Consider the following 13,824-nt stretch of genomic DNA (forward strand, 5'->3'; position numbering starts at 1 on the left):
TTAATATAGCCTCTCCTCTGGATATGTAGAGAAGTCTTATTCACTGCAATGCTATAAACCACCTTAACTCAGGGTTTCGAAATGCCAGGGTCTTGGGCATTATGGGCTGCAACAGAGCTGTTTACAACGGTGGTCCCCTAATCCATAGTTTTTGTTGAATGTTGTTGAACAGATATACTTGGCAGATTATAATCATGACAAGGCAGAGCAGTCTGTTCTGTGGACCTTAAGTGCAGATGTTGGAAATAGGTATCAATGTCTGAGGCCTGTGAACAACATTAATTTGAATATGGATGTGAAAGTTGCAGATAGCCATGTTGGAGGAATACGTGATGGAAATGAACTCATCCTCTTTGAGTGGAAGAAACAGAGCAACCAGAAATGGAAGCTCCAGCCCATCTATTGTAAGCAATCTAACAATAACAAGTTGTCTTTCAAGCTCTTTATTGAAAGTAGCATCATTTCTGTAAGTTTATCAATAGAAAGGACGGAGGGTTCATGCTACTTGAAAGTTTATCATTTCTGACATTTTTTGTAAGTTTTTTTGGCATCATTTTCCACATTCTTTTGTTTTCAGGTTTGGGTGTTCATCATAAGTTTGCTTGTCCTTGCACCTCTTGCTGAACGTATAGGCTTTGTCACCGAGTAAGTGAAAATTCGCATGGTATATGTACATAGGTTACATGTAATCTATACCTTGTACTGCAATTGTTTATACACTTGGAATGGTCACTACAGTGCAGTGACTTCATAAAATATTATGTTTGTCGGTTCTACAATCTGATGTTTTGTTGTAAAATGTTGCAGACAAATTGCATTCTACACTGGACCAACAAGTGAGATTCTTATATGTATATGCACTATGTACTCATATTTGTGGATACAAGATATGAGCTAATTGATATATATGAGAAATTGTTTGACATTTCAAAGTAACTGATGCAAATATATTGTTAATTAATTCTCCTATAGTTGGCGGGCTGCTCAACGCCACATGTGGAAATGAAACAGAGATGCTCATTGCAGTGTTTGCACTTTACCATGGCAAAACCAATGTGGTCAAGTATTCTCTACTAGGCTCTGTGCTTTCCAACTTACTTTTTGTGCTTGGCACATCTCTCTTTTGTGGAGGAATTGCCAACATGAATAAAGAACAACGGTTTGACAAGTCATGGGATATATTTTTAGTTTTTATTTAACAACCTAGGCCATCAAAACAAGTCCGACCTGCTCATGATATTCATTCATTAGGGCCTAACCATGGGTGTTGTATTGCTATATGACGTAGATTATTTCTGGAATCGACTCCAGTCTTCTCATGATGGCTTCACTGTGTCTCATGCCACCCTTGGCCCTTCAACAATCTATGGCATATAGTGAAGCAGCTGTATCAACATTAAAACTGTCTAGAGTCAGCAGCATCATGATGCTGATAGCTTATGCTGCATATTTGTTCTTCCAATTAAGGACACACAGACAATTGTTTGAAGAAGGCCCAGAAACAAAGGAGCTTTTTCTCTGAATCCTCAACAACAAGAATTCTTTGTCTCGGGTGGTTCCACTCCATCCCCATCTCCATATACATCCATAGTATTAACTCTGTTGAGAGACAATTGAGACTTATAGGAATCTGAATTCAGCATTTTCTTTCTCACATTAGTGTAAATCTCCTTGACCACAATTTGGAACGCAAGCAATACATTTGTATTATCCAGAGCCAATTCATAGTCAAATGAATCCATGCATGATTGACTACAAGCAATGGCTTATCTAATCATGATTCAGTGTTTGGAGGCTGCCAATTTGACTTAGAGGAAGAGGTAAGTGACACTCCAATGGTAATTGGGGATCTCCTTCTAGATTTGCAGGACACTGGCTTGGAGCTTGCAGCTCTAGATGAATCTATGTCAAATGGCAAAATTTTGTATCGTCTCAGATCGAAACTAGAATGTGTCTTGGAAAGGAGAGGCAAAAATGGTGATTTTTGGCACTCTAAATTTCTCGATTTCTTAGTGGCATTGTCTGATAGACAGTGTGATCGTGTTGAAAAGTGGCTTCACTGTAACACTGCAAAATTTTCTGGGAATGCTGATGTACAAAAGTTGCAACTAGAGGCAATTTTATCACTTGCAGAACTGAAATAGGGACTCTCTGTATGTGTTTGTAAATGTTCTGTATGTTTTTGGCGATGTGTTCTAGAGAAGGGCCATTCCTCCGATCACTCTTGTATGGGTAACCATTGTTGTGATGAAAAGTGCACATATTGCTCTCTTGAATCACACCAAGGAAATGAATTGGAGGAATGCTGAAAATTGGCAGGTCATGATGGGAGTCATGATTGCAAAAAGAAAAATCATACATGTATGAAGCTCTGTTCTTTATTTGATAAATCATCTAATTGTAACAAACTTTGTTGCTTGAAGGTTGGCCATGAAGGTTACAAATTGCTACAAATTGGCAAATGCCTACAAATTGTTCATTCTAATAAAATGAAAAGTTATTTGCAAGTGGGATGTTGTCTTTTAACAAGCAGACTTCCAAGAATTGCCAAACTAAAGTCCCCATATGGATTATTAAGCAATGATGCATTTGAGATTAGGACAAATTCTATATCAGCATATTATTATACAACCTTAACTAATGCATTGACTAGCTTTTCCACTAGGCAATCAACTAGTGTAACGGATTTCACTTCGAGTGGATCTTTTCCAATATAATTGACTACAAGCAATGGCTTATCTAATCATTTGACTATGAATTCTCATGGTGAATCTGATACAAAAATTCCATCTATAAGGGACATTTGTCTTCTCCAATGGTTGACTAAGACAATTGAAGTTGTCGATGTTAATGTAGGTACGATAAATGACTCAAGAAAGACTTGATAGAAATAGTGTGTTAGTGTTGCTTTCATGGCATGTATCCTAAAGGAATTGATCTCAATAGACATTCAGATGCACAAGTTTAATCTAAATGGGAGAATGATATGACTAAAGAGTGCAATTCCTTTGATGAAAAATAAAAGTTGAGACTTAGTTCCCCAGGCATAAAGAAAGAATGTGATGAAATGTCTAATGGTCTACAAGACTAAATTTACCATCTGCAAGTGTTATTGAGAAACATAAATTTACTTGTGACAAAAATCTTCTCTCAACAAGATCATATTCATATTGAATACATTGGAATCTTTACACCTATTGCAAATATGAACTCTTATCTACTTATTCTTTCACACATTATTCATTTTGTATAAAAGTTATAACATACATCCTACTAAAGAAATCCTTTTACACTTTGAAGCAAGCCTCCATCGTGTGGTATAAGAAGATTGATTGATTATTAGTTTTGGTTTCAAGCATCATGAATTTGATTGTAGTGTTTATATTTTGCAAATGATGATACTTACATGTTGGTGACTTAATCATAAATGTGCAAGCGATAATACTTACATGTTGGTGACTTAATCATAAATTGAAGTAGTGTCAACCTAATTTTGGGTTTGAAAAAACAATAAATAGAGATATTTAAAATTAGAAACCTGAGTGTGTTGTATTTTTCCTTATGGAAGCCAAGTTTTGCAAATGGATAACAATATATTTATTTACCTAAATATAAATCGCCATTCATTATACATGTTTAGGATGGAACACTATAAACCATTTTTGGCACCATATCAATCAAGAGAGAAATTGACTGAGTGTGCCTTTGAAAATTAATGGTACTCTCTACAAGAAGACTACTGGAGCCTCATTTACTTGATTCATAGCAGATTTGATATATTATTTGATGTTAGTGTGGTCTACAAATCCATGTAGGATATGAAAGAGAGCTGCTTAGAGGCCACAAAAAGGATTGTTTATGAAAGATACATATTAGCACAGTATGAAGTACTGCATTAAGAATATGAAACTAGTCAGTTACTTTGGTCTTGTAAGAAGCAGGCAGAACTATTGACCACTAAAATTGAATATAAGGGTGCATTTAATGTTGACAAAATCAATGTGAATCCACATAATGGATGAGGTTGGCTTCTCGTTTGAGCAATAGATTCCAATGTATTATGCAATACAAAATCTTCTTGTTCATAGTAAAATAGTGTATGTGGAGTCTTCATGCCCATTATTTGACAAAATAAAGATATTGTGAATCTTCTTGTTCATAGTAAAATAGTGTATGTGGAGGCTTCATGCCCATTATTTGACAAAATAAAGATATTGTGAATCTTATTTATTGCAAGATAAGTGATCACATCATTAATATTGTTGCAGAGTCATTAACAAAAGACAAGTTTACGAAACTTTGAACTATGTTTTGGATTTAAAAAATTGCAATCATGGTAGAGTGTACATAAGACAATTTCACCTCTAAAAAGTTTTAGTAGTTGTGTTGACAAATGAGCTTTGAAACATCAATTTCATCATACCATTTGACCTTTTATGGATATTGTTGATTCACAGTGGAAGGTCAAATTACTAATTGGTTAGATTTGTCCAAGGTCCCCAAGTTATGCAAGTCGAAGTATCTAAGATAGGTCCCCAAGCTTTGCACGTCGAAGTATCTAAGATAGGTCCCCAAGCTTTGCAAATCAAAGTATCTTAGATGAAGATCCAAATGCATTTAAGATGATTAACGTTGATTGTTTTTCCTATTTTAGATGAGTTACTTTTAATTGTAAGCCATATATAAATCATACCAATTGTCTTATCATTAAAATTATTTAGTTATCCATTTTATGTCAGGCAATGCTTACTTGTACTTCAACACTGTAAAGATATCTTTGAACACAACATTTTCTTGAAATTCATTATTCTTCGTTCCTATAAGTCCACGGCTCTCTAACAACCATTACCATTGACTTGAGGACATTTAAAGAACATTGTGATATACTTAAAACCCTAGTTTTAAAAATAAGACATAAATTCCTTGAGAATTCACTTTCTTTAGATCCTTTGAAAGCTCATTTTCCATAGGAGTTCACGATTTGTTGTTAACTATCCTCGGCTGCACTTGGAGATGATACAGCGCATAGCAACCTCCCGTGAAATAACAACAGAAATCTTATAAGTCAGACATAGCAAATCAACATTGCCACGAAATACCTGAAGTATCATCATCTCGGTTACTTCATAAAAAGTGCCAAACATAATACAAAGAACAATAGCAGAAACAAGCACCACACACATTTGTAATTAACTTTTATTATTATGGGCTGATAAAGAAATAGAGGATACAGAGCTATACAGAGGCCAACCCCCAGTCAAGTCAATCACAAACAATGAACTATGATCATCCAGAGGCCAACTCCATTGAATTTGCTATACAATTATTTACATATTTTACATCATCAATACAACGGTATAAGAAGTGCAAGTGATCAGAAGTGCCAGTGGATTCAAATGATTTAAGAAAGAAGGGGGAAGCACTGTATTAGCTGATCCAGCGAAAACATACCACTGACCAGGAATCTCTAAACAGAAAGGTGGGGTGCAGTTCTTATTCGATGAAGGAAAGAAAAAAATACCAGCAATTGCCCCAAATTGTCACCTCGTGCTGTACCAATCTCCTACCAAATCACACTCCTTTCAAATTCGGATGTTCAGCCAGAAGTCCAGAATCCAACGCCTTCTCCATCAGTCTGCCCAATTCTTGCAGATAGACTTGGGATCGTGCCTTCTACTTTTCAAAGGAAACCTCCAGTGGCTAAAATGAGTATTTTACTTCCTACAAGGCCAAGAAGTGCTAAGAATCTATGTCAAGCACTAGAATCTATGTTAACACTGTGATTCATCAATGGTCTTTACCTGTGTAGTTTGAAGAGTTGTCATTCTGTAGAACAAAGACTATTTATCAGCTTGTAATTTGTACAACTTGTATAAGCAATTCTAGATTAGGTGGATTTAGTTCCTTTCTCCTACCACCACTGTAATTAGTGCTGTCTTCTTTCATATCTACCAATTTTGCACACTTCTCTATGATGAGGCCAATTTCGCAATTCCTGGGTCATTAAATGACAGGGCCATGTTCGGCCAGTGTGGTGAATAGTTCTCCATTGCTGGTCTTCTGTTCGATGATCAACAAATCATATTTGGCAAATCCCAGTGGTATTGTGCTTTCCAGATCCTGGCATTGCTGTACCCAATTTCTGTCTTTAGCAAGGTAATTGTCACAGTGGAAAATAGATGAACGACGATGGTTTTTAGAGAACCATCGTCCATACATACAACCTTCAAAGGCAGTTACTTAATTCCATTGCAAGAGGCCCAAAATACAACATCTAAGAATAGGATTTTATCAATCCAAGACTGTAGAGAAAACGCTCTGACTTTGTTTTGAAGAGATCACCAAGGGAGAATCGGATGGCAGGTTCCCTTGGAGGAGATTTTGTATGCATACAATCGTCTTTTACTTGCAAGATTGTTAGTCCAATTCCTTGGCGAACAACTTCTATTGTCTTGGCATCAACGGGATTTCCAGCTGTATCAGTCACATAGAACACATCAGCTACCTTATCACCCCGCGTTGACACCTCTGCTTCTGTAACTGACATCCCATTTTCTCTAAATATGCGAGTCACCTCCGACAGAAGCCCAACACGGTCTTTGGTGCTGAGTTCTAGTCGCATACCCTGAATTCATAAAATACCATCAACAAAACTCACACTAAGCTGACTAAAATTTAAAAAGGATCAAATTTGAATGCACCGAGAATCCCAAGTCTTAGGGTTTTTAATAAATTTCCACCATGGATTCGATCCTTGGACTCATACCTCTGATGTTCTTCGTCTAATGGCAGCCTCCAAACACTGAATCACACGCTGCTTCTCTGCTTTTGAATACACGGGGCAACCATCAGTATGCCTGATGTAGTACTCCTATATCACAAAAGAGAAGAACGGAAATAAATACCCCAACTCTTCTTTAACCTAATTTAGATTCAATATTAATCCCATTAGGGATGTGATCTGAAACCACCTATACCCGGTTTAACAAAATAAAATTAGGAAATAAACATTTGAAAAAAAACAAAGATCCTATGAAAAATCAAGTCCCTTGTAGTTGCTGGAGCTATACCTGAAAAGTTTGTGGGCCTTGAGAGTCTATAGTGGCATGAAAGACAACATACTCCATATCTGTCAAGCTGCAAACAATATCAAAGAGAAGCTTAGGTCTGTCTTTACACTGAACAGTCACCATAGAATACCCCCTCTCCAAACAGTTGTCAACAGTCACAAGAGGCTTGGCGTTGTCGTTGTCCTTGAGAGAAAGAGATGCCCTGTCTCCAGTTCCATCGAGTTTATGATAATCACGGTCAACGAGCATCAATTGATGATGCCTCCTTTCTGTGTGAGTCTAGATTAGGTGGATTTAGTTCCTTTCTCCTACCACCACTGTAATTAGTGATGTCTTCTTTCAGATCTACTAATTTTGCACACTTCTCTATGATGAGGTCAATTTCGCAATTCCTGGGTCATCAAATGACAGGGCCATGTTCGGCCAGTGTGGTGAATAGTTCTCCATTGCTGGTCTTCTGTTCGATGATCAACAAATCATATTTGGCAAATCCTAGTGGTATTGTGCTTTCCAGATCCTGGCATTGCTATACCTAATTTTTGTCTTTAGTAAGGTAATTTTCACAGTGGAAAATAGGTGAACGACGATGGTTTTTAGAGAACCATCGTCCATACATACAACCTTCAAAGGAAATTACTTAATTCCATTGCAAGAGGCCCAAAATACAACATCTAAGAATAGGATTTTATCAATCCAAGACTGTAGAGAAAACACTCTGACTTTGATTTGAAGAGATCACCAAGGGAGAATCGAATGGCAGGTTCCCTTGGAGGAGATTTTGTATGCATACAGTCGTCTTTTACATGCAAGATTGTTAGTCCAATTTCTTGGCGAACAACTTCTACTGTCTTGGCATCAACGGGGTTTCCAGCTGTATCAGTCACATAGAACACATCAACTACCTTATCACCCCACGTTGACACCTATGCTTTTGTAACTGACATCCCATTTTCTCTAAATATGCGAGTCACCTCCAACAGAAGCCCAACACGGTCTCTGGTGCTGAGTTCCAGTCGCATACCCTGAATTCATAAAATATCATCAACAAAACTCACACTAAGCTGACTAAAATTTAAAAAGGATAAAATTTGAATGCACTGGGAATCCCAAGTCTTAGGGTTTTTAATAAATTTCCACCATGGATTCGATCCTTGGACTCATACCTTTGATTTTCTTCGTCTAATGGCAGCCTCCAAACACTGAATCACATGCTGCTTCTCTGCTTCTGAATACACGGGGCAACCATCAGTATGCCTGATGTAGTACTCCTGTATCACAAAAGAGAACGGAAATAAATACCCCAACTCTTGTTTAACCTAATTTAGATTCAATATTAATCCCATTAGGGATGTGATCTGAAACCACCTATACCTAGTTTAACAAAATAAAATTAGGAAATAAACATTTGAAAAAAAACAAAGATCCTATAAAAAATCAAGTCCCTTGTAGTTGCTGGAGCTATACCTGAAAAGTTTGTGGGCCTTGAGAGTCTATAGTGGCATGAAAGACAACATACTCCATATCTGTCAAGCTGCAAACAATATCAAAGAGAAGCTTAGGTCTGTCTTTACACTGAACAGTCACCACAGAATACCCCCTCTCCAAACAGTTGTCAATAGTCACAAGAGGCTTGGCGTTGTCGCTGTCCTTGAGAGAAAGAGATGCCCTGTCTCCAGTTCCATCGAGTTTATGATAGTCATGGTCAGCGAACATCAATTGATGAAGCCGCCTTTCTGTGTGAGTGAATCCCATTGACACCACCGTTTTATCTTCTCTGTGTTAATTCAATTGTCGTATGTTCAGCGGCTGCATCTAGACCTATTGGTTTTCCAAACAAAGGCACTACGCAAGGGTTTGTTTCCAGCCTCTGCAATACAACGCATGGATGATTCAGAGGGATCCAGAGCGGCGTGGAGGGATCCAGGGGAGGCAAGTCCTGACGCCCGCCTGGAGAACACCACTGGAGAAACCCTACCTCTGGATTGGCGATTGGCACCCCGCTCTCTTCATTACCTGGACCGCCTCAGTAACTATTTTGATCGACGGTTCAAGTGTTTGTAATCGTCTAACATCTAATCGTACGGTGTCTAAGATGACACGTAGGCAAAAGGGGGATGGATTTCAGAGGGAAACGCCTTACGGCGTAATTAGGTCTTAATCTTATCATCCGGATTGAGTTTAGTTGAACTGGATGTTTCTTTAAATAGTTTATATGGATGTTATATGTTAAATACAATCTAGCATAATAAACATGGATTTAACAGGAGTCTAGAGAGATCAATTTAGATCAATTATTTTTAGCATGTAAATTTTTGTGAGAGTATAGACCAATTTTTTTTGGGTGTAAATTTTTTGAGAGCATAAAATAGAATATGTAATTTTTCATTGTTTAAATTGTATTTTTAAGTACTATATACAATACATAATTTAAAATTGTAAGTCTAAAGAATCTTTTTTGGATTTAAGAAAAAACATATACCAAAAAAAACCACACTGTAAAATTGACACTACTTCAAATGTTTTAACCATAAAAAACTTTCCTTTTCAATAGCTTTATACAATACATACACAACTTTTTTTTCAAACAATATATCATATAAACATAATTGACATTGAAATATTTTATATAACATGCCTAGATATTAATATATTTGTAAGTATACATCAATATTAATTTATATTAGAATATTTTATTGATCACCCATATTGAATATTTTTATTATATGCAAATTAAATATTTTCTTTTAAAGGCTTTTTTACTTTTAATTACTTACATGAAATTATATTATATATGGAAAACTAACTAAACATGTATACCATATTGTTTTTTGTTTTTCTTAATCATTATAGCAGATGTTGTTTTCTATTTAGAGAATATTTTATTTTTATTTTAGGAGGGACACTTGTCAACTCTACATTGAGGATGGACATACTTACACATCACCCTCATACGGAGTTGTAGAATGAGCCCTTCGGCTCAAGTAGCACAATCAAGTTAGTAAATATAGCTCAATTAGAACACTCACATTAGTAAATGTGGTTGATATAAATTGATCCACATATAAATAAACCTTAATGTTTCAAAATTTCACTAATATATATAAATTCAAATCTTAAAAATGTCATATAACCAAAACCCTAACCTTAACTATTAATAACAAAACCTTAATCTTTCAAATTTTCACCATTAAATATAAACTCAATCTCTATTACAACCAAAACCCATTCAAACTTTAACCTAAAACACATCCCAATATCATTAACCTAAAACCATTCAAATTTTAAAAAATAAGACAGGACAAAAAACATATTTTCACCCTTAAATATAAACTCAACCTCTATTACAACCCTAACCCATTCAAACTTTAACATAAAACACATCCCAATATCATTAACCTAAAGCCATTCAACTTTTAAAGAATAAGACATAGAAAAAAAACGTATTGAGTAATCCCAAATGGAATGCAAGGTGGGTATAAAATAAGGCACAAATATTTATTTATGGAAGTCTCCTTATTCCTAACAAATAGCTCTTTAGGACAAGTACAATATGGCAACGAGGTTGATGATTCTTACAGTTAAGAAAACTACTCTTCATTTGTATGAGTTTATGTTAGAATTTGATATAAAGAAATTGAGAATGTAAACATTGATAATCCGCATAAAATTCCAAAACTATCTATATTCAAACTATTCTCACACAGTCCAGATAACAGCATTCCCTGATAAAGAAATAATTACTTACGAGAACAGATGTTTAATACTAAAGGAGAACCAAATAGCCATGTATGCGTGAATAATTTGGTGAGGTCAAATCAAATATAAATGCTATATATTCATAATATCGTTCTTTCATAACGTGAAAAGTTAACGCTTGCTTATAGGATGCAGGACAAAAATGATCAGTCTATTGCTTTGCAAGGTTAAATGTTAGCGACAATTCTGGATTAGCAAAATCTGATTTTTTTTTTTTCTAAGCTGCCCTTGTTTCCAAGCACAATCAGCAATATGTACGTGTGGATGTGGAAATTTGATGTTTCAAAATTTTAAGATTTGTCATGAAAACTTAATGTTGAATACATTATTGTCCCATAAGCTATCCATGAAATAAGAAATGTAGGTAATTAAGAAGATATTCATTCTATTTCTATGGCTTCAAAGTTGTTGCATCGATCAATAGTCCATCTTTTGGGTTTTGGTTTGTTGGTATTGAAGTGAAAATGATTAACAACGGTTTTAGTAGAGCTTTTGGACTCGAACCAAGTTAAATTATATGGTTAGAGAAAAAACATATTTTATATATCTGAGCTAAATTTTATTTATATTGCAGTGCAATATTAAATTGGACTTGCCGTTGTTAAGATTTCACTCTTATGCTATTGGCATTAGCTTTTTCTTGAGAGGCCGCCATCTTTTCACACACAACTTTGGTGAAGGGGCGATTTCCATCCATTATCACCTATTGCAATTGCCTTGGGAATCACCATTACTAAAAATAACTGTAAACTTGCAAATACTTGTGAATGTTGGAAACGTAGAGGAGACAAAGCATAAATTCATACACAAAACATGAGTTGCGGCTTTTCCATTGATCACACAAAACTTGATACTTACAATGAACCCAGTGAAGGGTATTTATCCTTTTCCAACTAGCGACTTGCCTAAAATATCTTGACATGCAACCACATGCAACAACACACTAAAAGTTGTCTATCGCTTAACTCCACTTGACTCAACACTCAAATAGTCAACACTCAACACTCAGTTAACTGACTCTCTAAGTTTAGCCAACTCCTCATGCAGGAGTAATTATCTTATTTTAACACTCCCCCTTAATTATGACTGCTAAACTAAAACATGACTCATGACAACTCAAACATGCCTGTTGGTCTATGTCTAAGCTAGGCTTACAACACCCAAGTTTCTTCTATGAAACTCAAACATATCTTTTGCTAATGACTTAGTAAATATATTAGCCAATTGATCACTAGATTTACAAGGCTTCAAGTGAGCTTCTCCATTGCTCATAAGTTCTCTAATAAAGTGATATCTAATATCAATATGCTTTCTCTTTTGATGAAACACACTATTCTTGGATAGTGCAATCGCTGAGGTGTTGTCACAATATATTGCTGTTGATCCTTGTTGTTTTTGCTTGATTCCATCAAATACTCTTCTTATCCACGCTGTTTGATATGCTTCTGATGTTGCTGCGACATATTCTGCTTCTGCTGACAAAAGTGTCACAATGGGTTGCTTCCTAGATGCCCATGAAATCACATGTGAACCATCATGGAACACAAAAACCAGAAGTGCTCTTACTATCCTCCAAATATCCTGCAAAATCGCTATCTATGTATCCCATCAAATCTTTCTTTTCTGTGCTTGCATACATTATGCCATAATCTCTAGTTCCTGCTATGTATCTTAGAATTCTTTTTCCTGCACTCCAATGTGTGTCTTTTGGAGTCTTCATAAATTTGAAAAGTAAACTCACTCCTTGCATGATATCTAGTCTTGTAGCTATAAGATACATGAGGTTGCCAATCAATATTTTGAATAGAGTTGGATTGACATATGTTCCTTCACCATCCCTTCTTAACTTTGTACCTGTTGCAACTGGTGTAGGGACATGTTTGCAATTTTCCATCCTGAATATTTTCAACAAATCTTTGGCATATTTATTTTGACAAATAAAACTTCTTTTTTTAGATTACTCAACTTCCATGTTAAGAAAATATTTCATGAGACCAAGATGTGTCATCTCAAATTCTTTCATCATGTCTACTTTAAATCTAACACAAAATCACCTGTAAAAATCATGTCATCAACATATAAGAAAACAATCAGAATATATCCATGTTCATTTACCTTTGTGTACAAGGTAGGTTCAATGTTACTTTTGCAAAATCCATTCTTGATCATGTAGCTGTCAAATATGCTATACCAAGCTCTAGGCGCTTGCTTTAGTCCATAGAGCGATTTCTTCAACCTGTAAACTTTCTCTTCGTTACTCTCAACTTTATATCCTGGAGGCTGCTGCACATAATTTTTTCTTCTATAATTCCATTCAAAAGGGCTGATTTCACATCCATATGATATACTTTCCACTTGTTATGAGCTATTGTGGCTAGAACTACTCTTACAATATCCAATTTGGCTACTAGAGAAAACGTTTCTCCAAAATATATTTTCCGTACACGTCTAGCTTTAAATATGTCAATTTCACCTTTCTCATTCAACTTTCTCTTGTACACCCACTTCACACCACTGAGATTTTTGTCCTTTGGAAAATCAACCAAATCCCATGTATCATTGTTATCAATATCTTCAATTTATTCATCCATGGCTTGCACCCAATTTTCATCTCTGATTGATTATTCAAATGAAGAAGGATGGAATGAAAACAATGCAAAATTTGAACTAACATCCAAATCATCATAAATATCTTTCAGAGTTCTCATCTTTCTCTTACCATTGCTTGATTCATCACTTGATTGATTGTTATGAGAATCTTGATATGTTGATTTGCTTGAAGATCCATACTGCTCTGAAAATCTTGGAGTCCTTGATGGTGTCTCTGTTTGGTTACTTCACTTGTAATTCTTGATGCTCCTCTTCTACTACATCATCTTCTTCCATTAGTGGCACTTGTGCATCAACTATTTTGTCTACAATTCCATTCCATGTCTCTTGTTCTTTGAACACAACATCTATGCTAATTATGGTCTTCTTTGTGACAGGATTATACAAT

General features: G+C 35.6%; 2 pseudogenes across 2 annotated transcripts; both read right to left on the bottom strand.

Annotated features, from left to right (window-relative positions):
• Positions 1–6,274: 6,274 nt before the first annotated feature.
• LOC149261841 (ACT domain-containing protein ACR4 pseudogene) lies at positions 6,275–7,319 on the bottom strand (annotated as a pseudogene). The gene is made up of 3 exons (XR_016246046.1): positions 7,071–7,319; positions 6,767–6,871; positions 6,275–6,625 (listed from the first exon to the last, which is right to left on the bottom strand). The product of XR_016246046.1 is annotated as an ACT domain-containing protein ACR4 pseudogene (transcript).
• A 674-nt stretch (positions 7,320–7,993) lies between these two features.
• Positions 7,994–8,822, bottom strand: LOC149261842 (ACT domain-containing protein ACR4 pseudogene; annotated as a pseudogene). Its single transcript, XR_016246047.1, has 3 exons — positions 8,535–8,822; positions 8,234–8,338; positions 7,994–8,092 (listed from the first exon to the last, which is right to left on the bottom strand). The product of XR_016246047.1 is annotated as an ACT domain-containing protein ACR4 pseudogene (transcript).
• Between the last annotated feature and the right edge of the window lie 5,002 nt (positions 8,823–13,824).

The sequence above is a fragment of the Pinus tabuliformis genome, chromosome 6, assembly GCF_031772625.1.
Source record: "Pinus tabuliformis cultivar Carrire ecotype Pingquan chromosome 6, CPIR1, whole genome shotgun sequence".
NCBI lineage: Eukaryota > Viridiplantae > Streptophyta > Pinopsida > Pinales > Pinaceae > Pinus > Pinus tabuliformis.